This window comes from Sus scrofa, chromosome 4 (genome assembly GCF_000003025.6).
Source record: "Sus scrofa isolate TJ Tabasco breed Duroc chromosome 4, Sscrofa11.1, whole genome shotgun sequence".
Lineage (NCBI taxonomy): Eukaryota > Metazoa > Chordata > Mammalia > Artiodactyla > Suidae > Sus > Sus scrofa.
Window position 1 is genome coordinate 119,363,576 of NC_010446.5, and position 23,600 is coordinate 119,387,175.

Here is a 23,600-nt window from a genome sequence, read left to right on the forward strand (position 1 = left end):
TAGCGGGAAAAAGAATGATGCACAACATACAGGTGATGAGTCTAATAATCACAGATTTCTCATCAGCATCCAGATGGGCCAGAAGGAAGCAGAATGTCTTCATAGTCTGAAGTAAAGAATTGTCATCCTGGAATTCTGTGTCCACTGAAAATATGCATTAAGTGTGAAGGTGAAATACAGATGTTCTCAGGTGAAGGAAAACCAAAAAAGGTTACTTCCAATAGACCCGCCAGAAGAAAAGTGTTACCAGAGGGAAACCTGAAATATCAGGAATAAAAAAGAAATAGAAATGGTAAATACCTGGGTAAACATATTAGACTCTTTTTTCTTCAATTGTTTACATATGCATAATTGTTGAAAGTAAAATTAAATGGTCAGATAAGGTTTTCTATAAATGTAATACATATGAAAACTGCAATATAAGGGGAGAAGGTTAAAGGGTTTTATATATATGGTGGTAAGGTTTCTTTTCTTTTTTTCTTTTTTTTGTCTTTTCAGGGCCGCACCTGCGGCACATGGATGTTCCCAGGCTAGGAGTCTAATCGGGGCTACAGCTGCTGACCAACACCAGATCTGAGCCGCGTCTGCAACCTACACCACAGTTCACAGCAACGCCGGATCCTTAACCCACTGAGCGAGGCCGGGGATCGAACCTACAACTTCATGGTTCCTAGTTGGATTCGTTTCCGCTGTGCCACGACAGGAACTCCAAGGTTTCTATATTCCACTTGACATGATAAATATTACTCACAAGTAGAGTGCAAAAAGCTAATATACATAATATTATATATATTATAATCCTGGGAGAAATCACTGAAAAAAAATGCCTACAAATAGATACAACAGAAAACTGAATCAATACATTTTGAAAGAGAAATAAAAAATGAAATAACCCCCCCAAAAGGAAAGGATTTCACAACGGAGGAAGGAAAATAGAAAAAAAATTGGAAAAGAACAAATAATAAAATACTCTACCTAAATTCTAACATTTCAAAGCATGTATCACTAATTACATTGTGTGTAAATGGTTTCAACACACCAATTAAAAAGACAAATTCCTGGGAGAATGGAGCCATTTTCAAAAGGTTACATGCTGTATAATTCCATTTATATGGCAATCTAGAAACGGCAAAGCTGCAGTGACGGAAAACAGATCAGTGGTTGCGAGGGGCAGGCGTGCAGGGCGGGTGTGACTACAGAGGAATAGCACCAGGAGTTTGGGGAGTGATGGATCTGTTCTATATCCAGATCGTGATGGTGGTTACAAAAACGGATACGAGCACTCATATTCATGGGGTTATTTACCAAAGAAGGTCAGTTTTACTATGTGCAAATTCAAAAATAATAATAAAAATTCTATCTGTGTATTTCACCTTTGCTCTATGCCAGGCACGGTCCTTTAAGACATAATGTCATAGAACCAAAATCTTTCTGATTCCCAAACTTATTTGCTATGCGATGCCACTTACTCAGAAGCAAATGGTCCACATCTAAAATGTGACAGAGTGAAACAAAGACATTACAACATAGGTATATTTTCTAATTATTTTTATTTACTGGGCTTTGTTTAAAGATAAAATTTCTGGTGGGATACTAGCAGACGAGGAACTCTCTGTTCATTTACTTAATAAATATTTACTGAATACATATGCAAAAATACTATGCACTATGTTTGATTCAAAATGAATCAGGAATTCCCATCATGGTTCAGTGGAAATGAATCTGACTAGGATCCATGAGGACACAGGTTTGATCCCTGGCCTTACTCAGTGGGTTAAGGATCCGGCATTGCTATGAGCTGTGGTGTGGGTCACAGATGTGGCTCAGATCTGGCATTGCTATGGCTGTGGTGTAGGCTGGTGGCTACAGCTCCAATTTGACCCCTAGCCTGGGAATCTCCATGTGCTATGGGTGCAGCCCTAAAAAAAAAAAAAAAAAAAAAAAAAATTAAAAAAAAAAGAAACAGATTCAGATCATATTCTAAGGGTGCTTATGATCTACAATGGAAATTAAAACACATCTATAGACCATGCTAAGTGTCTGTTCTGATTATATCCCCAGGAGTAACAAACCATACCAAGACTTGGATATTTTTAGTGACTTAAAAAAAAAAATGTGTTATTCTCAGAGTTCCCATTGTGGCACAGCAGAAACGAATCTGACTAGTATCCATGAGGATGTGGGTTCCATCCCTGGCCTTCCTCCGTGGAAGGATGTGGTGTTGCCATGAGCTGTGGTGTAGGTCGCAGACACAGCTTGAATCTGGCGTTGCTGTGGCTGTAGCCTAGAGAGGTGGCTACAGCTCCAATTCAACCCCTAGCCTGGGAACTTCCATGTGCCATGGGTGTGGCCCTAAAAAAAGGGGGTTAGTTCCCTGGCAGCCTAGTGCTTAAAGATTCAGCATTGTCACTGCTGTGGCTCAGGTTACTGCTATGGCTTGAGTTCTTTCCTGGCCCAGGTGCGGCCAAAAAAACCACAAAAACAAACAAACAAAGAAAAAAAAAAAAAAACACAAAACTAGGTCAAGATATAACATCATTTTGTTAGATCTTAAGACCAGTAAAATAATGACATTAATCTGTCTCCCACAGATATCTATGTTGTGTGCGGGGAACACACACACACACCGTATACACATGACATAAAATGGTGACAAGTATGATATACCCACGATAGATACTTGTGAAACTGACAACACTATGACTCAAACCCAGCCTAAACACAGACTGGGACTTGAACCCACGGTTTTTAAATTAGAATCACTTACCCAGTGTCTGGACTTACTGAGGTTCAGGTTCTTTGTGCCTCAGCACAAAGCGAGAGACACAGTGATAGGCAAGAAATTGATGTATTAAGGCAAGGCACTTGTGGGAGATGCGAGTGGGGCAGGCAGGGAGGCTCTGCCCCGGGATCAGGTGGGCTACCTACATTTTTATAATTCAAGGGGAGTGGGGGTGGGAAACGCCTGCCTCTTCCTCTTTCTTAGTAGCAACTCCTCCTTTCTATCAGGAAACAGTATTTGACCCTATAAGGTCAAACCAGAAGGGTCAAGGTGCTCATTCAAATCAGCAGAAGGGTGGTCCTTAAACCCCTGCCCTGGGTCCTAAGGGAAAGGACCCGAGGCGTCTCTCCTGCAGGTTTTTATTTGTGGTGAGCCTGCTTCTTTGTGACGGCTTCCTTGAGCGGTTGTTAACTTAGAGTGGTTTCCACATTTCCCTAGGTGTCCCTCTCCCTCTGTGGTCCCCTGTTGGCATTTCTACAGTTCCCTGTGACTATGCTACATCCCTATCACTTTACACTCAAAGAGAGGCTGAGAGATGAAGTATCTATTATTATTTCATAACAATGCCGAAATCCAGGAAAGCACAAGCCACGGGTTCCTTGATTAGAGACTCGTCATGTTGCCTGGGGTCGATTCTCCCCTCTCTCCTAGGAGTCACCACCCTTCACTCTTTATTATAAATGGCCTACATTTGCCATTGAGTGACTTTCTCAGCCTGCTTCTGCCTGGAGCCTTCATGGCTCTTTTCATTCTTTTCATCTTCGGACAACAGTCCAAGCTGATCGGGCTTTTGCCAATAGGATTTTCTTAAGACTTCATGAGTTGTTTTATGAATCTTATTAAAGTTAAATCTAGAAAAAAAAAAAGCCTCATTCACAAATTTATTTGAAATAATTTATGTTCTACCTTTGGTTGAGAATCATTACACAGAGGAACAATGAGCCGCAGATTCTTTTTGGGGCCTGCCATAAATCTCTGTGATGTGTTCTTTCAGCCACACCCTGGATTTGAACTTTACCCCTGGGGCTACAATTTAGTGGCAATACCTTGGATTTGATATATGCCTTAAGGCATTTCTTACTTTGAGAAATTTTTGCTGGTTGTAAAGAAAGAAACAGTTTTTTCTTTTCTTTTTCTTTCTTTCTTTTCTTTTTTTTTTTTTTTTAAACTAAGTCCTAAATCCTTTACATTTCCTACAGGTTTGTTAGAAAATTGAGTCGGATTCTTTTTAGGTCACCTCTTCTATATCCATACCTTATATATGGCTAAAAGAAACCCATTGGCACTTTCAACATATGCCAAGAGTCTCCCTACCCAAATCCACCAATTCTTAGGTAATTTAGCATTTGCAATGCTTTGAAAAGTTTGAATTAAAATAAATAAATAAATAAATAAATAAAACTCTTGGAGTTCCCGTTGTGGCTCAGAGGAAATGAATCCTACTAATATCCATGAGGATGTGGGTTTGATCCCAGGCCTCACTCAGTGGGTTGGGGATCTGTCATGGCTGTGAGCTGTGGTGTAGGTCACAGAGGAGGCTCGGAAGTGGCACTGCCGGGGCTGTGGGAGGGCCGGCAACTGAAGTTCCGATTCGACCCCAGCCTGGGAGCTTCCATATGCCTCGGGTGCGGCCCTAAAAAGTAAAAATAAAATCTCCCCTTTAGCCTCCAATAACAATTTTCTGTCTTTCAAGTGTTCCCTATGACTTTAAGGCCTTTGCGGTTTTCACCTACCATAAGATTTTGGGTTGTTTGTTGCTACAGCACAATCTAAATTCTCCCAAGTGCTGCACATGCCTCCTCTCATTTGATTTTCACAAGAAGCCGGTTAACAAAGATCTGTCTCCTAGTCCAGTACACGGCTGATCAAGAAGTGGCTGGGGGTTCTGCCCACGTCACTACTGTCCTCACGATGGGAAGAGCTGGCTTCTGGAATATCGCCAAGCATGCGGCAGAGGGAAAGGAACACTCTAGAGAACGGTACACAGACAAGTAAATGGGACACGTCGCTTCCATCCTCATTAGCTAATGACAGAGCCATGGCCATACTGAGTTCAACGAGGTGGGAAACTACAATCCTATCACATACTCAGAAGACGACAGAGAAATAAATATTTCTGCTCAGCTCAATTGACTACCAGCTCATGAAAAGTTCCTGATACAGTTCTTGTCATAACGTGGACATTCAATAGATAGTAACTATTGCAGCCACTATCATTACGGTGGCTACTGCATCGGCTGTGGTCCACCACCAGGCCTGCATTCAGCTGACCATCCATCCAATGTCAGCCTTGTGACGTAAGAGGAGGTAAATGGAATTGATGTCTGAGCCCAAACGTGGCCATTTCCTAGCTATGAGGAAGCAGACGGAATGCTGGATTTCCACGTACCTGCATTTAAAATTTATACTGCTAACGTTAAATCATGCTACAAATGCAGGGAGTTCCCGTCGTGGCGCAGTGGAAACGAATCCAACCAGGAACCATGAGGCTGTGGGTTCGATCCCTGGTCTCACTTAGTGGGTTAAGTATCGGGCATTGTCATGAGCTGTGGTGTAGGTCACAGATGCCACTTGGATCCTGCATTGCTGTGGCTGTGGTGTAGGCCAGTGGCTACAGCTCCAATAAGACCCCTCGCCTGGGAACCTCCATATGCTGTGAGCGCGGCCCTAAAAAACAAAAGCAAAAAAAAAAAAAAAAGGAAAAAAGAATAAAAGAAAAGCATGCTACCAATGCAGTTCAATCCATGACAGGCTGAGTCATGCCTTGGGACTCTGCTTAACTTTGGATCCACTCTCCCCCACATAACCTCTGCCTGCATTGAAACTTTGGGGTCACTCATTTCTTCACCCTTTCAAAGAAACAAAACTGCCCACTAGACTGCCTCTTTCCATATATCTCCAAGCAATGTTCCAAATACCATCCACTGCAAATTATCTCTTTCTGTGCTCATTGTTAGTCCACTGTGCCTGAAAGGATTTCCAAAACCCAAATCTCTCATCGTGAGTACATTTCGCAGTAATCCTGACTTCATTAAGGTATTTCTAGCTGATGGACTTCTTGACTGGAGCACCCGACACGTTTTTCCCGTCCGGCTCACTTCCTGGCATCATCTTTTTTCACATCAAGGTTCTCATCATTTCTTCAAATGCGACCCCAAGCATTCCCTGCAAATCTCCATTTCCTTCAATTTAACTTATTTACGTTCATCTTTGTTCACTTCCAAAGACCATACCATCAGCCTTCCTGTCAAAGTAGCAACAAAGCCACTTAAAATTACAACTAAGCTATGAAAGATAAATGTTTTCTGCGGTGACTCTGAATATTAAAGGGATTGACCTTAATAGAGAGGGAAGGGGAGCGTTTCCCTGTAAAAGCATGATTAAGCTAAATTCTGAAGGAAAAGAGGGGGAAAAAATTACGTCTACCACCATTTAGTGTGGCTCCGATTGCATGCTCTCAATTCCGAGTTTCCATGTACCACAGTCTTACGACCTTGTAATGAATGGCACTATGTATTATGTTACCAAATCTTTGGTTATTTCAAAGGCCAGACTTTAAACTTTTTTTTATTTTCCTTATATCCCTTCCACTTCCCTTTTCAGGATTGGCTTCTATTGTCAATGATGGCATGTCATACACTAGATGTCCCACATGTTGATTTATTGACAGCTCCATGCTCTTCAGCTTGTCTAATGGATCCACCCTGCCCACAAATTCTTTCTGTAGAAAAAGCTTACTTTTTTTTCTTTCTATGGCAGTACCTACAGGATATAGAAGTGCCCGGGGCAGTGGTCAAATTGCAACTATTACTTTCAACAGATAACTTGTAATTTGCTAAGATCCAAAATAAGCGCCTTTAAATAGCTTCCTTTTCTTTTTCTTTTCTTTTTTCTTTTTCTTTTTTTTTTTTTTTTTTTTTGCCAGCCTGCTGCATGTGGAAGTTTCCAGGCTAGGAAGATCAAACCAGCACCATAGCAGCACTCAAAGCCATGGCAGTGACAATGCCAGAGCCTTAACCCACTGAGCCACTAGGGAACTCCTAGCTTTCTTTTTTCCTTTCCTCATTTTTCTGTTTGAGCCATTCCCTTTCAATGAGTGGAAGAGATTAAACCAATTTGATATAATGACCTCAATTTCCACTCATTCATTTATTAGCTCATTTATCAAAAATGTTTTGGGAGTTCCTGTGGCATAGCAGAAACGAATCCCACTAGTATCCTTGAGGATGTAGGTTTGATCCCTGGCCTCACTCAAGAGGTTAAGAATCCAGCATGGCTGTGGCTCTGGTGTAGACCAGCAGCTGCAGCTTCAATTCAACCCCTAGCCTGGGAACTTCCATATGCTGCAGGTGCCCTTAAAAAAAAAAAAAGTTTTGATGTTTCTTTGTCTGAAACAACAGGGATTACCCTTGCCATTAAAAGGCTCACAGAAGGGTCATGTTCTATGATAACCGCATGTTCAAGCCCCTGCACGGTCTGTCGGTGTCTTTTTTGCTGTGTCCACAGCCTCTGTTTTTCTCCTCTTTACTTGCTATGCCCTAGTCCATGCACTGCCGTCCAAGAGAACTTTCTGAGATGATGGAAATATTTTGTTTTTTCATTGTCCAATACAATAGCCACGAGCCTCCCCTGGCACTAGAGCACTTGACGCGTGGGTAGTGACACTGAAAACTGAATTTTATATTTAATTTAATAATCATTTAAATTTAGATGTCAAGGTAAAAACACATGTGGATTACCACTGCATTAGCACTTCTCAGGCCACTGTGGAGTTTCTCAGCTCTATTAGTTTCTTTCACATGGCAAAGCACATTCCTTCTCAGGACCTTTGCACCTGCTGTTTTCTCTGCCTGGAGTACCTTCTTCATCCAGTGCTCTCGCAAAACTGTTCACGTGGCACTGATTTCTCTTCTTTTAGAGCTTAGCTTAAGGACAGCCTTCTCCCCATCCTGACCTTCCTTCCCATCTAAAGTAGAAACCTCCTCACTCACTGACTGCTTTTATATTCCCTCTTTTCCCTTTGCTTGTTTCCTTCACAGCACTTAGTAAAGCGGAAATATTTAATTCATCTGTCCACTTCCTTGTCTGCAGGGTGTCTTCCCCATCAGAATATAAGCTTATATGAAGGCAGAAACTATGCCCATCCTATAAATTCTTGTGATGTCCCAGACTAAAACAGTGCCTATTAGATAGTATGCTTTTAAAATATTTTTGAGTAATTGAGTGAACGAATAATGTCTATAATTTCAGTACTTAAAAAGCATGTGGGCGCACTGAAGTAGTGGGAAAAAAAAAAAAACAAAACCTGCATAGGACAGAAGCAGGATAGAGTTCAGTGAAGAATTTGATGAGCTAAGTGGGAAAGACAGGGCAGAAAATTCTAAGCAGAGGAAACATTCTGTGTAAATGCATAGAGGCATGAAAAGCATGACCTGTGTAGAAACAGTGAGAAATTATATGCATCTAAAGTGTTTCACTGTTTCTTCACCTGAGATCGTCTTTCCCTTCTCAGTAAAAAGGATTCTTCCTCTCCTGGATAAACTCTGCCACCAATGCTCTTGGTCTGAGACTTCTCCCATTGCCTTGTGGAGCCTGCATCACCACATCAATCCTTCTTTTTTATTCACTCAATTTCTTTATCTTCACCAACGTTCCAATCTGCTTAACATATAGGCTTGGGTAATATTCATCATGGGACCAAAAAAAAAAAAAAAAAAAAAAAAAAGGCTTTCTGAAACCACACAACTCAGATTGGTTGAGGTTTTTTTTTGTCTTTTTTTTTTTTTTTTGTCTTTTTTTTTTTTTTTGTCTTTTTGCCTTTTCTAGGGCCACTTCCCACGGCATGTGGAAGTTCCCAGGCTAGGGGTCTAATTGGAGCTGTAGCCGCCGGCCTACACCAGAGCCACTGCAACGTGGGATCCGAGCCGCCTCTGCAACTTACACCACAGCTCACGGCAACACCAGATCCTTAACCTATGAGCAAGGCCAGGGATCAAACCCGCAACCTCATGGTTCCTAGTTGGATTCGTTAACCTCTGCGCCATGACGGGAACTCCTTGAAGCCACTGTCTTTTGATGAAAATCACAACTTGGTCTCAGGGCTTACTGACGTTCAGCTTCTTTATGTCTCAGCTCAGAAGGAATTCAGGAGAGGCAAAGTGGTAGATAAGAAGTAGATTCATTGAGAGAGATGCAAACTCCATAGACAGAGTGTAGGCCATTTCAGAAGGCGAGAGGCCGGGGAGATACACATTCTGTAGACAGGATGCAGTCTGTCTCCAAAGGCCTGAGAGCAGCCCTGAAATATGGGGTGGTTGGTTTTTATGAGCCGGGTAATTTCATAGGCTAATGAGTAGGGGGATTATTCCAGCTATTTCAGGGAATGGGCAGGGATTTCTACCTTTTAGCCTTCTATGGCTGGCCTCAGAATTGTCATGGCACCTGTAAGTGTGTCACTTAGCCTACTAATGCATTACAGTGAGTGTATAACAAGGCTCAAGGTCCAGGAAGTCAAATATTCTGCCGTCTTGGACCTCACCGGTTCTAACCAGTTTATGTCCTATTCTCAATGGCTATGTCGTTCTTTTAAAGGTTGTGCCCTACCCTCTTCCCTCCTGTTTCATTCCCATTATCTTAGAGGAAGAAATTCTCCTCTATCCTCTCAGGTTCTTCTGGCTGGTCTAAGAATTGAACTGACATGAGACTAACAAACAGACACTTATGGGAGTTCCTTGGTTGTCTAGTGGTTAGGACTTGGTACTTTCACTGCTGCAGCCCAGGTTCAATTCCTGGTCTAGCAACTGAGATCCCATATTAAGCTGCTGCACACTATGGAAAAAAAAAAAAAAAGGAAGAAAGTTTAATAACAAGCATACATGTAATAGTGAAGAACAAATCTGATTGCATATTGGATCTGTTTCTTTTACTTTACTCTTTATATTCTACTGCTTTTAGTCACTAAAGCAAATTACTAAAGGGATGTTGTCTATAGCTTAAAGTGTACCTAATGGCCCATCTCCCTGACTCCTAGGCATTAAAATACATCTGTTAGCTCATAAGAAATATCTTGTGAATGGCTGCAGGAAAGAAGAAATTAACACATGCCCTCCAGAGTCTGGCCAGAAGCAGGAAATTGTTGCAACAACTTATTGCCTATTTACCTTACCTCCTCACCCCTCTGTCTTTGTTCTATAAAGGAAACTAACATCCAAACCTGAGCAAGATGGTTCTGCTGCAGGAAGGAGAGGGGGACCCTTCCAGGGCCGGAGAATGGGCTCTTATCTGACACTCAGAAGTGAATTGTCCAAGGTGACACACGTGCTGCAAAGCAAGACGCTTTATTGGGAAGGGGCACCCAGGCGGAGAGCAGCGGGGTGAGGGAACCCAGGAGGACTGCTTTGCCACATGGCTCATGGTCTTTGGTTTTATGGGAATGGGGTTAGTTTCTCAGTTGTCTCTGGCCCATCATCTTACTTGGCCTATGCTGGGTCTGGTTGAGGGTCCCTCTTGGTGGCGCACACACACGCATGTGCACCTCTCCGCCAAGACACGTTCCAGCACCAAGGATTCTGGGAGGGTGGTTGTCTCCTCCCTCCTCCTGGCCCCTCCCCCATCTCCCCGGTTAGTCTTTGGGGCAGCACCATGGTCCTTGCAAGGGCCTCCTGTTGTGGGACAACTCATGCAAGTGGCTATTATCATGCCTGGCCAAGGTGCCCCGTTTCAGTCAATGGTCCCCTAACAGTTCTTTGGAACATCAGTCTACCATCTTCTCGGTCTGCTACTCCTTGGCCCCAACAACCTGTCTCTTGATTTACTGGCCTGTCGCATAGCGACCAGTATGAGCTTGGACTTGGTAACATGCACTGGAGACCCAGGAAAGCAGAGTAACTTGCCAAAATGGCAGAGGCCCTTACTTTAAACACCATCCTCACCCAAAGACAAAAGAGGATGTGGAGAGCGGGGAGAGGTAGTTATCAGAGGTTACCAGGAAAAGCATGATACGCTTATGATTGTTACGCACATTTGCCTTCTCCATTGACAAGAGTTTCTGGAGATTTGGTCATTTTCTTCCAGGTATAGCAAAGGAGACACCCTTAGAGGAGGAGATTTCCCATAATGAAAGGGTTTCTTATAAAAGTGTCACTCCTACTTGGCTTTCAGAGTTTCTCAGATGTCTGCTTTTTCTTAGAAAATAACCCGCTTAAAATAATTAATATGCCAAAGACATAATTTGGGGTGGCAAATTCTGCTCCCCAACACCATCAAGTCCATAAGGCCTTAAAAATCTCCATATCCCTTTTTCTTTTTTCTTTTTTAATTTTTTGGCCACACCTGCAGCATGTTCCCAGGCCAGGGATCAGACCGGCACCAGAGCAGTGACCCTCTGCTGCAGTGGCAATGCCAGTGCCAGGTCCTGAACCCACTGCACCACCAGAGAGCTCCGAAATCTCCATATTCTTTTCCACACCGAAGGAATCACACTGTTCTACGCACACTCCCGTGACTCGCTCACCCCTTCGTCGGGTCTTTCGTCCCATCACTTGATTAAACTGCTTTCCTGCAGGCAGTGCACCTCTGATCATTTATCCTTCTTGCCCCAAACTTTGAAGAGCCTTTTGGAATCAGATGAACGAAGGGTCAACTTTTAAGCTCTGAATGTAAATCATGCTCCCCCTTTGAATGGCCCCAGCTTCATCTTTCAAAATGTTTCTAATACTACCCCATAATGTGCTTGAAATTGACTATTTAATAATATACTTTTCTGTAGTTGGTGAGCTTAGCTGTCTCCACATTTGAGAAGTCATCCCTGTCTCTGACCAAGCCCTCTGATGTCCCCTTGCTTGTCATTATACCGCCACTCCTGGTGTGAGGTCTGACCTAGGGTGGGTATTTGACCTGATGAAGGAATGAAGATACATTCAACATAGAGCTTAATCTTGGATTCTGAGGGGAAAAAAAAAAAAGTTCCCTTTGCATGTCTGAATCTCACAATTGGGGTGCCCTTAGGAACACTACAAGTGAAAAGGTACCATTTTCTATATTCTCTAAATGAGAAAGGCATGTGGTTTTGAATAAATGAATGAATGGATGATAAAAGAAAGGCATAACCAGCTTCAGTATGTTTTATTCATATTAATAAGGAGTTGCGTTCGACTGCAGTGGGCAGCCACAGACCAAAAATAAATAAATAATTAACTAGGTAGCCTCCATGGTTATAATTTAAAATTTATTTCATATTCTCCTACTTTAATTAAATAAGTATGCACGGCTGACGGACCCAATGTAGGTTCATTCTTGTATTAGGAACCGTGATAGCAAAAGACAAACAGAACATTAATTTAATGAAGGTTATAGGGTTTGGAATAAACTTGAAAGAAACTGAATACATGCAAAGGGTTGTTGGGGAGGGGAAAATTTCCCTTTCTAGCCTTCTTGAGTTCCTGTGGCTGGACCAATAATAAAACTAACACAAGACAGATTAACAGGAGAAAAAGAAACAAATTTTAATGCATATGCATGGAGGTCCCATAGAAAGGGGACTTTAGGAGTGGCCAAAGCAGGCAGATTTTATAATACTTTGTCTAAAGAAAAAGAAGCAATAAATTTGCGAGGCACTGACAGGACAAAGAGACTTAAATTTTGGGGTGTCCAATTAGTGAAAAATTTAGACAGAATTTGGGCTGAGCCTCGTAAAGCTAAGTAATGAAACCTTGCAATAACCCTTCCTCTGCTCCAGACTCCAGCATTTCTGTTTGGCCTTACTGTGCATCAGCCATGAACTTGCCTTCAGCGATAGTAACAAGGTTTGTTCATTCAGGCTTCTGGGCCCCGATTCCCTATCCTTGGTGCTAAGGGCATCCTTCTACCTCCAGATTCAGGGAGTGCATGCACCTTTAATATGAGAGATTCATTTTCTGCCTTCAGGAGGGTCAGCATGTCCCTCTTGCTTTGGCTGTTTCTTAAGTAACTTTAATTTAAAATAATTCCATTTTCAGGTGGCCTGATCTGGGCCCCAACAAGGTCTTCTTGTGGATTTCTGAATTTTAACATTTCCTTCAACATGCTACATACTACAACATATCTTCTTTAATTAATAATTTATTTGCCTCAATCTCTTTTTTTTTCTTTTTCCATTTATGGGTAGAGTCAACCAAACTGGCATCAGAATCTGTCATCCAGGTTACTGCTCTTCTATACTCCCTCTTCTTGTATTTTTAAAAAACCAAAAAGGTCCAATTTCTTACAGTTTTCCTGCATGTCTATTACCATCCTGTATGGCAGGTTTGCCTTCTAGATGTTTTATCCTAAAACTTTGTTTAGCAGTCCCTCCTTTCCCTACGGCTTCTTTCAAATATTTTCTGAATGTGTGTCCTCTGAAACATGCTACCATTTGCTTATAGTTATTGTGCATCATCTGCTGCAGAAGGATCCCATCCATCCTACTTCCTGCACTGCCAGGATGTGCCAGAAAACTTTGCATGGAGCAGACATTCTTTTTTTTTTGGCGCTTGCCTGTGGGAGCGTCATAAGAAGCATCAGAAGATGTATGAGAATTTGTTCTCATCAACTGAAGAATGCTTTCTGAATACAGTTTTATAGCAAAAAAAAAAAATAGTGGTGGCTATGTAAAGATTTGATATAAAACTGCACAACGAATTTCTATAATAATAACAATAATAATTCTATAGTTAAAGAAGAATAAGTACTATAGATACAATCAGGACACTTTCATATCATGGTTGACCTAGCAAAAAACACAACTTATTATTAATGTTTTCGCTCTTTCTCTGGGCAACCAGAAGTCATCACTGCCGTGGTTTTAGGATCTGGTACTGTTCTTAATGATGGAAAATTTTGTGAGTGGTTGCCGGGTCTAGAAGGCAGTCTGCTCACAAATGTTTCCCAAATTTTGATGGCAATTCCGGCCAGGATCTTGTGGTCTTTTATTACCTTAAGTCTAGGAGAAAAATGGATGAGAATATCAGGGAGGAAGAAATTTTTCTCTATGCTTCTAAGTTCTTCTGGCTGGTCTAAGAATGAAATTGACATGATAAAGATTAACAGGAGAAAATCAAACAAAAGTTTAACAGCATGTATGCCTACACAGGAGAGAGCCAGAAACCCCGAATAACTCACCCAAATGGCAGAAGCCCTTATCTTAAGTATCATTCTTAGCTAAGACAAAAGAGGATGGTGAGGGGAGAGGGTCAGTTATGGGGTTACCAGGACAAGCACAGTCAGCAAGGGTAAGGTTGTGATGCAGATTTAAGTTCTTGCCTTCTCCACTGATAAGACTGTCTAGACGTTTTGTCATCTCCCCCACCCCCCACCCCCAAGGAGACATCCTCAAGAATGGAGATTTCCCTTACACAGGTAAATATTTCCTACAAAAGGGCAACTCTCACTTGATTTTCAGAGTTTTCTCCGGGAATGCTGTTTCCTAGAAAGTAACCAGCTCAAAATAATTAATATGCCAAAGAGACATAATTTAGAATGGCAAATTCGGCTCCTCTCTAAGAATTTGAGACTAGGATTATCTGATTAATAACCTGACTTCAATATACAGACTATTATTTTTCCAAAGGCCCATCTGCCTGCAGGGAACATGGAGGTGAGAGGGGGTGTGGTAGAGGGTGGAGAAACTAGAACTGCTAGTGTAGAAATGCGGAGAGAAGGAATTCACTCAAAGTAGATGATATAAGAAGTCCGTGATAATGTGAGAAAAAAGGATGTACACTGGGTCACCATGCTATACTTCAGAAAACTGACAGAACGCTATAAACCAGCTATAATGGAAAAAAGAATAACAAAAATCATTAAGTAAATAAATAAATAAATAGAAGTCCATTTTCTTCCAAGCAAGGCTACTGCCCTGAGGGAGTATCCTCCAAATTTCTTTAATTTTCTTCCACTCATCACAGTTTAAGCCTAGGTTTCTCTCGGTATGTATGGAAGATACCAATGCTTCCTTGGACAGCAAGACCAGGGGCTTTCTATTCTATGGCAAAAGGAGAGGGTGACAGGAGAAGGGAGTGGCCAGGTGTGTGATTGCTAAGTCCCAGAGTGCACGTGTGTGTGTGTGGGGGGGGGGCTTGAGAGGAAGAGAACCAAAAGGGACAAAAAGGGGGTGATAACTTGGTAAGGGAGGGAGAATGGGAATCTTGACTTGTTTCCTCATTGAGGAATCTGAGGTGCCCTGGTTTCCTTTGTGTATAGAAGGAACCCAGAAGTAGGAGAGAATCTGGAGGGCTTTCCAGAGCAGGGAGACCACAGGGCAATCGACTGAGGCAGGGGCTGAATTAGGCACAGCCCGACCACAGAGTTCCTGGGATGAGCTGTGATTAGGCCAAGCCAGCGGGTGAGCACCACTGAGAGAAGCCACAGCTTTCGATTACTCCAGGCAGCAATCACACACACACACACACACACACACACACACATATACACACACACACACACACACACACACGGTGGCTGGTGAGCAGTGCACGGGTAGAGAGGGACACCTGTGTGGGACTAAAAGAAGCCTGCAAACATGCCATCCAGGGATCTCTTCACCTCTCCGAAGATACTGCAAACACCTAAACATCACTTGGAAGAAGAACTCTTGGGGTGGGGGGTAAAGGGTTTCAGAGGCAAGGAATACCAAGTAATATATAATCAAAGGAACATTTTACATTATAGGACTGGCTAAATTTATGGTGCTATGCACCTTTTCCACCATAGAATCACTTAAATTTCTTACCCCATACACACGTATGTGTAAAATATATATGAGTTTTAAAACTTTTAGCAGATTATAAGAAAATATTTTCCAGGTGGGTGGGAAAAACACAATCATCAAAACTGGAAGACTTTTGAGAGTGAAAGGGGTATATTAATACTCAGCCAGAAAGGCATACACCACGACCACTCCACGACACCTGGGACCCTCCTACAGAAAAAGCTGAATTCTGTTCAAAATGTGAATTTTTCTTAGATTGGGATGAGGTAAGGGAAAAAACTTGTACCTTAATGTATACATTGGCTGAAAAATAGTATATTTCCTTGGGCCGAAGAGAGCTTACTTACACCCGTAAGAATTAAATTGTTCTATTTCGGAAATAAACAGAAATTTTGGTGGATGCAAGTTGGCTAAAAAGGGAAGATAAGAAAAGCCCTTTGACGGAAAGAATTACTTGCGAAAATAACAGTACTTGAGCACCTGATAACTAGGGTTGGGGGGGGGAGGGGCGTGCTTGGCCAGAAATTTACATTGGAGGGACCCTTACAGCTGATTTGGATTTTAAACTCCTCCAGAACTTTGCTGTGCTGCCATTTCAATTTATATTGAGCATGTCCAGACTTTTGTAAGATCAGGAGTGTTCTTTGGTTATACTGCTGAGAGATGGGAGGGAGGGAATGAAAACTTGGGAGCCGTCTGCAGTGATGGGTGAAGCCTAAGCTGGATGAAAATAATTCACGCAGGCTAAGAACCAAGGTTAGTGGAAATGGAAAATTCACCACGGGCAAGGCATTAAGGAAAGATGCAACCCGAGGAATGAAAGCCCCTTATGAATTTTGAAGCTATCTATGGGTACAATGGGTGGGTATGGGTTTCTACTAGTAAGACAAGGCTTCTAGCAAATCTAGCATAATAGCCAAGAAAAGCTTGTTTTCTTAAGCCTGGAAACCTAGAAATAACTAGGCTGTAGAATCTAGGTTAAACGCACTTGACACAATTATATACAATTAAAATATAATTCCGGGGACCCTTCAATAACATTTATTAAGTAGTCATTCCAAACAGACTGTTGTACTCAAAGCAATACGTCTTGAACTTGCAGTTAATTTCATAATAAAAAATAAAATGAGGAAAAGAGATTCACACTAATATTTCCTATGATTACTGAAATGCTGAAATGTCTTTTCCTTCTCCTGTGTTAAAACTATAAATAAACGATACCAATTCTTCACCCTTATATTGTTTTTATTACTAAAGTAACTGTAACTTACATACAGTGGCATCCATTTATAGCCACTGGTTATTTAAAGTTTGTGAAATGCCTTCCGCTCCCTAGAGAAAATGCCCTGAATACGTATAAAATAATAATAAAATAATAACATGCCCAAGGATAGACCGTGTTTCTATGTTTTCATACTGTGAGCATCATGGGCATTTTAGAGCACAGGTTGTTTATAAATGAGGCCCCCAGCTGTTACTGAGAGACTCAAGCAGAAAAAGGGAGTAAACGGAGGATAATAATCCTGATTATAATAGGAGGCTGTTTCTATAGTGACCCAGGGTGAGTTGCATTCTCCCTAGGAATAAACCGCTCCGTCAGTAGCTCCTACCGAGTACCATGTGGTAAATTACCTCCTTCCAGGTACTAAATGATACCTTGATGCCTTGGAAAAATTAATGGGTGAGCGGTTTACTCTGAGAGCATTTTATTCCCTCTGAGTCAACATAGGATTCTGCCCAATTAAGTTTAGGAGGGCAGAATTTGCCCTAGAAAGAGCAGTTTAAAGGTTTAGAGTTATCGAAGCAATATAAAAACTAGTCCCTGATGGATAGTAAAGATAGGACTTCTCACCATTGGTAAGACTTTCATTTTCACAGAGTTATTACAGTTCCCTCCATGGCCAAATGAAGGGGGGAAAAGGGTGGGAGCTACTATTAAAAAATAAAGTGCATTAACATATTTTTTTTTTTAACATTTATTGACAGTCAATCAACTATCTTTTGGTGTCTTCTAAAAGGTGCCAAGTCATCTGGCCTATCTCAAGGTCTCAGATAATTCAGGCAGTTGCCACATCAGGCAAATAAAAGTTACTGTTTTCTCTAGAAACATATTTTGTACATTGAATGGATTATATATTCATTGAGACAACATAGAATTCAAATAGGCTGGAGGCATTATTGGATTTGGAACTAATTTTTTTTTTTAATAGAGAAGGCCAAAATGCCGTTTTGTACAGCTTTATCTAATTATTGCTCAAGCTCTGTTCTACAGTCAGTGAAATTAAATTAACAAAATTAAATTAATGAATTGTTAAGGATTTTCTTTAAAGAATTAGATAACTATTGTAGTTATTTAAACAAAATGGATATACTGGTTTTATACAGTGAAAATGCTTCAAGTGTCTGAATCTAGTACAGTCCTAAGTTATCAGGTAAATATTCTAGCGATGATTATTTTAGTTTGGCTTACAGTGACATTAATATCATTACATTTTTAAAGCCCCCACCCCCTTTTTTTGTATTTTTGTCTTTTTAGGGCCGCACCTGCGGCATATGGAGGTTCCCAGGCTAGGGGTCCAATCAGAGCTGTAGCCGCCAGTCTACACCACAGCTCACGGCAACATGGAATCCTTAATCCACTGATTGAGGCCAGGGATTGAACCTGCATCCTCATGGATAATAGTCGAGTTTGTTACTGCTGAGCCATGGTGGGAACTCCTTTTTTTAATTCTCTTTTTTTAAAATAATTTTTATTTTTTCCATTATAGTTGGTTTACGGTATTCTGTCAATTTTCTACTGTACAGCAAAGTGACCCAGCCACCCATAAACCAATGGGTCCTAATCAAACTGATGTTTTTTGTTTTTTTTTTGTCTTTTTGCCATTTCTTGGGCCACTCCCGCGGCATATGGAAGTTCCCAGGCTAGGGGTCTAATTGGAGCTGTAGCCACCGGCCTACGCCACAGCCACAGAAAGAGGGATCCGAGCCATGTCTGCAACCTACACCACAGCTCACGGCAATGCCGGATCCTTAACCCACTGAGCAAGGGCAGGGATCAAACCCGCAACCTCATGGTTCCTAGTCAGATTCGTTAACCACTGCGCCACGACGGGAACTCTATCAAACTGACATTTTTTTTTTTTTTTTAATGAAAATCTGGTCATGACTGTCATAGATACGAAAGTGGAGGGAAATGAATGTATGTGCATACATTTGTTTTTACTAAAATGGTGACTGAGAACCAAACCACACAGAGGACAATTCTAATAGTCAGAGTGACACTGCTTAGATCTACCTCCTGTCACAGCCACGTAACAGCTGTGCAGTGACCCTGGGAACTTTACACTGCTCATCTGTAAGATGGGGATAATAATCAGGCCGACCTCATGCAGCTGTCCCACTGATTAAGCTATTTTAACTAATTTAAAATATTTACACTGCCCAGCAATGGCAACCCCCACCGTGTGACTCATTTAGATTAGAGGGTCAGGAAAGGTCTCACAAAAGAAGTGACATTTAAAATGAGACCTGAGGGAGTTCCCTAGTAGTCCAGTGGCTACGATACAGTGCTTTTACCTGCTGTGGCCTGGGTTCCATCTCTGGTCTGGGAACTGAGATTCCCACATTGGCCTACTGCATGCTGTGGCCAAAAATAAAATAAAATAAAATAAAATAAAATAAAATAAAATAAAATAAAATAAGAGCTGAAGAATCCATCGAATTTGCTCTGAAGAAGCGTTTAGCAGGAAAGACTTCAAGGTAGTTCATGAATCTGGTTGGTTTAAAGAGCTAAGAGAAGGGAACTGAACCTAAAATTCTACTTCAGATTGTTTTTTTGTGAAATAAGAGGAAATAAAGTATTGATAATAAACAATGGTGGCTCTAAGTAGCATGTGATCCATTCTGTCTCTGGCTGGTGGTCCCGGAGGTGGGTAGATGGCTACATCCTGGCACCCCACAGATTAAAATGATGCACTGCAGAGGGCTGGGAAATGCCGGAGTACATTTTGGGCTTATGGAGTGGGGAAGAACATTCTGGGTAGAGGGAATAACTAACAAAGCTGAGGATATATGAAATAGACTGATGATTCAGGAGCTTAGTTAGGAGTAGGGGAGATAGAAAACTCAGAGTGATGAAACTCAGAATAAAAGCAGCACCCATTTTTTAGGCCACGCTATAGAATTCGTAGATTTTCTACAGGCGGTAGAGAAACGCTGCAGCCTTTTAATCAGTGATGTGCCTGATCAGATTCTCACTTCTGAAAGTTTGTAATGCATCAGAATTTCTGGGAATGAGGTTCAGGGCGCTGCAATTTTACTAAGCATGCCAGGTGAATCTTGCGGACTATTCAATTTTAAGGGTTACCCTTACCCCTTGTTCAAAGTAGCCTTAAGAATTTTGATACTTAGAAATAAAAAAAATGAATTGCTCATGCAGAGAAGCACAAGGCAACTTTCTGAGATGCCGAGAACAGTTCCATGTTTGTGATTGTGGTTGGGATTATGCAACTGTATACATTTCTTTAAATGCATCAAACTGTATACTTGCAATTGGAGAGTTTTAACGCTTATAAATTATCTTGATAAAGCTGCTTTGTTCTTAAAAGCCAGTGGACCCGGTGAATAGCAAGTAGTGCTACCTACCCTTCAAAAGAGGAAAGAAAGCCTTCACTACATAGTCACAAGGTTGCAAATGGATGAAGGAGTTCTGAAGAAGTGGAAAGAGTGAATATTTTTTTGACCAGTGAAGTGATAAGAAGGAGAGCGACCAGAATGAGGAGGCAGAAAAGTAGCTTGATAGAGTAGGGTGACTGAAGACAAAGTCTCCAGATGATATTTGTAGGTAGAGAAGGTGAAACCAGCAGAGAAGCGGGAGAATTAATACGTAAGGAAAAAAAGTAATTACTGGGCAATTACAGCGAATGGGAGTCACAGGAAAACTGGCAGAAATAATCCAAAGCATTTCTCTACGATGATTGAAACCACAGAAGCAAAATGAGATATGCTTCTCTGTTTTGCAATGTATAGGTTTTTATTGAGTGTCTCGTCTCTGATACGGTGACATGAGCAACGTTTAACTCTAATCATAATGAGTTTTCCATGACAAGACCGTGCTGCTTTCCCAAACCCAAGGCAAACTTTTCAGACTCTGCTCACAGGTATGATTTTGTTATGTTCTTTGACCCTCTGGTTAGGCAACCTTAAGACATTCACAACAGTGGAAAACGAAAGACGTCTTCAATTCCCTGTCTGGCCAAAAGTGAGGATATGTGACAGGACTATTCAAGGCCTTTTTGAGAAATGAGATGCTTTCAGCTTTCTTCTCTTTCCCCTCCAGCTTAAATTGGAATTAATCCTATACTAATTGGGCCATTTTCCCTTTCCCTGTCTATTTCCTGATGTATTAATCGAGAAGAGCTTCAAAGCCAACCAGACATGGACTCAAATTTCAAGGTTTTTTTTTTCCTCCTGTCATACTCCTTAGTCTTACCCCAGGCCCTCTGGACACCTTACTCTTGAGACTGTGGAATCATTTGAAAAGATTGCTTCTCAAGTTTTTCATCATACTTCTACCCCAAAACTGAAGGGGTAAAAATGGGGAATGATCAACTTCTTCCTCTTTTTTCGTCTGATATTTTTTTGTTTTGGCCATGCCTGCAGCATCCATAAGTTCCCAGGCCAGCGATGGAATCTCAGCCACAAGAGTGACAACACCGAATCCTTAACTGCTAGACCACCTGGAAACTCAACTTCTTTCTTATTCTCTTGCAACCGTGTGATACAGTCTGGAGTCCTTCAGCCAGTGGCCACTGTCAGTGCTCAGCTGACCCTGGAGGAACCCTGCCTCTTTGATGCTGTGATCATCCTGCTTTCCTCACCAACCCACAATGGGAAAGCTGTGCACATGGCGAGTCTTTGATAGAATATGTGGACAAAACTTCTTAGCAACCATGGCTTAAAAATACATGGTTTTTGAGGAAAATGTTCTATACATAGTTTCAGAAACGAAAATGCTATTACTTTTTGAATAATTCCAAGTGAATTACACATGAGAGGCAGAGGAAATTATGTGCAGCATAATTTCTTCCAGGAAGAACACTGAATTTGTTCTGAAGTAACTGTTTTATAAGTCCGCTCGGGACTTGGGGACAGCTGCCAAAGTTCAGTCCCCAAAGAGATTCCCTCATGGGTAGAGTATCACTTATCCAGAGATAAGGAGGAAACACTTTCGTTGTCATAGGAAAGAGGTAAGAAGAGGAAAAGGGGCTAGAGCAGATAAACTACGTCATTGTGTGGAATAAGCTCCTTCTGCACCTGTAATCATTAGTAAAATGTGTCTGTTTTTTAAATTTTTTTGTGAGAGAAGATGGTCTGAGAACTAGACTATATCCAGAGATTCTGAGTGCAAACAGACAAGCCAGGAGATATCAGGTACACCAGGTACACAATACACAGGTTATGTGTTCCATTTTGAAAACAGGCTATTTAGGAAGATTGGGGAATGTATTAAATTTTAAAACATTATGTACAATTATTAGGGGCTATCTTACAGTACAAACCCAGATTTGAATCTAGACTCTCCTTCTTGCCAGTTATAATCTTTTTGAAATTTCTATTTTTGTGATTTTATTTATTTGCTTATGTATTTATTTATTTATTTTTAGGACTACACCTGTGGCATATGGAAGTTCCCAGGCTGGGGGCTGAATCAGAGCTGCAGCTGGCAGCCTATGCCACAGCCACAGCCACACAGGGTCCAAGCCGCATCTACACCCCAGCTCATGGCAGGCAACACTGGATCCTTAACCCATGGAGTGAGGCCAGGAATCAAACCTACAACCTCATGGATATTAGTCGGTTTTGTTACTGCTGAGCCACAACAGGAAGTCCTATTTTATTTATTGATTTTTTTATTTTTTTGTCATGCCTGTGGCATGTGGAAATTCCCAGACCAGAGATGGGACCTGCCCCACAGCAGCAAGCCGAGCCGCTGCAGTGACAATGTCAGATCCTTAACCTGCTGGGCTGCAAGGGAACTTCTGTGATTTAAAATACATAGTATATGGAGAATACATTCCGAGAGAAAATTCAATAAACAATACTTGTGATGATAAAGATGATGACGATGAAAAACATGGAGGCGCTCAAATGACCACCACTCACCCACACAATAATTATTAGCATTAGTGTAGCATAGTATTATTTAAATTTTAAGCAAAACTTTTTACACTGATATATGTTAATACAAAACAAAATATAAAAAATGAGCATAAGTATGAATTTAAAAAGATATATATTCCCATATCATTCAATTAGCAAACAACGTACCAGAAATAAAAAGTCACATTAGAAAAAGGAGCCATAATCACAGCACTCTGTCCATTTCGGGAAAGATATATTGGATTCATTGCGAAACTGAAATCAGAGGAGTTGCCATCGTTGGAAATGAATCTGACTAGCAACCATGGGGACACAGGTTTAATCCCTGGCCTTGCTCACTGGGTTAAGGATCTGGCATTGCCGTGAGCTGTGGTGGAGGTTGCAGACGGGGCTCGGATCCCACGTTGCTGTGGCTGTGGTGTAGGCTGGCGGTATAGCTCTGATTGGACCCCTAGCCTGGGAACCTCCATGTGCCACGGGTGTGGCCCTAAAAAGACAAAGAAAAAAAAAAAAAAAAAAAAAAAAAAGAAGGAAAGAAACTGAGAACAGAAGATAATGTAACCTATAAACGACTTCTCCTAAAACAGCTTTCTTTACTTAAAATCAACATTGACATCAATGTTCTGGCAAATACGAGTCTGGACAGTTATCGAGACTATGCTAATTTGATGACTCCAGGACACGACAGGTAAATCCTCCGCCGAGACTCTTGCCCCTTTGGAGGTATAAACATGGATTGTTCTATGGATACACACATCTAAAACTTTGGGATTCTTCAGGAGATGTGTTTTTATAAAATATCAACACAGAGGGAAAGATTGGCTATTTAAAGAATACTTTGTGTCAGACTCTATATATCAAAAAATCTAGATAACAGAATGAACAATAAAGGCAAATGAAGCAATTAACCACAAGCAACACTATACCTATAAA

The 23,600-nt window shown here is 41.3% G+C and overlaps 2 long non-coding RNA genes across 4 annotated transcripts in view; one reads left to right on the plus strand and one right to left on the minus strand.

Annotated features, from left to right (window-relative positions):
- LOC102158069 overlaps positions 1-23,600 on the minus strand; it is a 521,984-nt gene that overhangs the window by 100,129 nt on the left and 398,255 nt on the right. The window lies entirely within an intron of this gene.
- Positions 1-23,600, plus strand: part of LOC110260439 — a 71,146-nt gene that overhangs the window by 22,835 nt on the left and 24,711 nt on the right. The window contains exon 4 of one of the 2 annotated variants that reach the window (XR_002343740.1): positions 20,535-22,189. The exons of the other annotated variant lie outside the window; for it this stretch is intronic. This is a non-coding gene — a long non-coding RNA (uncharacterized LOC110260439). Of the gene's footprint in view, positions 1-20,534; positions 22,190-23,600 lie in introns of those variants that run through there. 2 annotated transcript variants of the gene reach the window in all.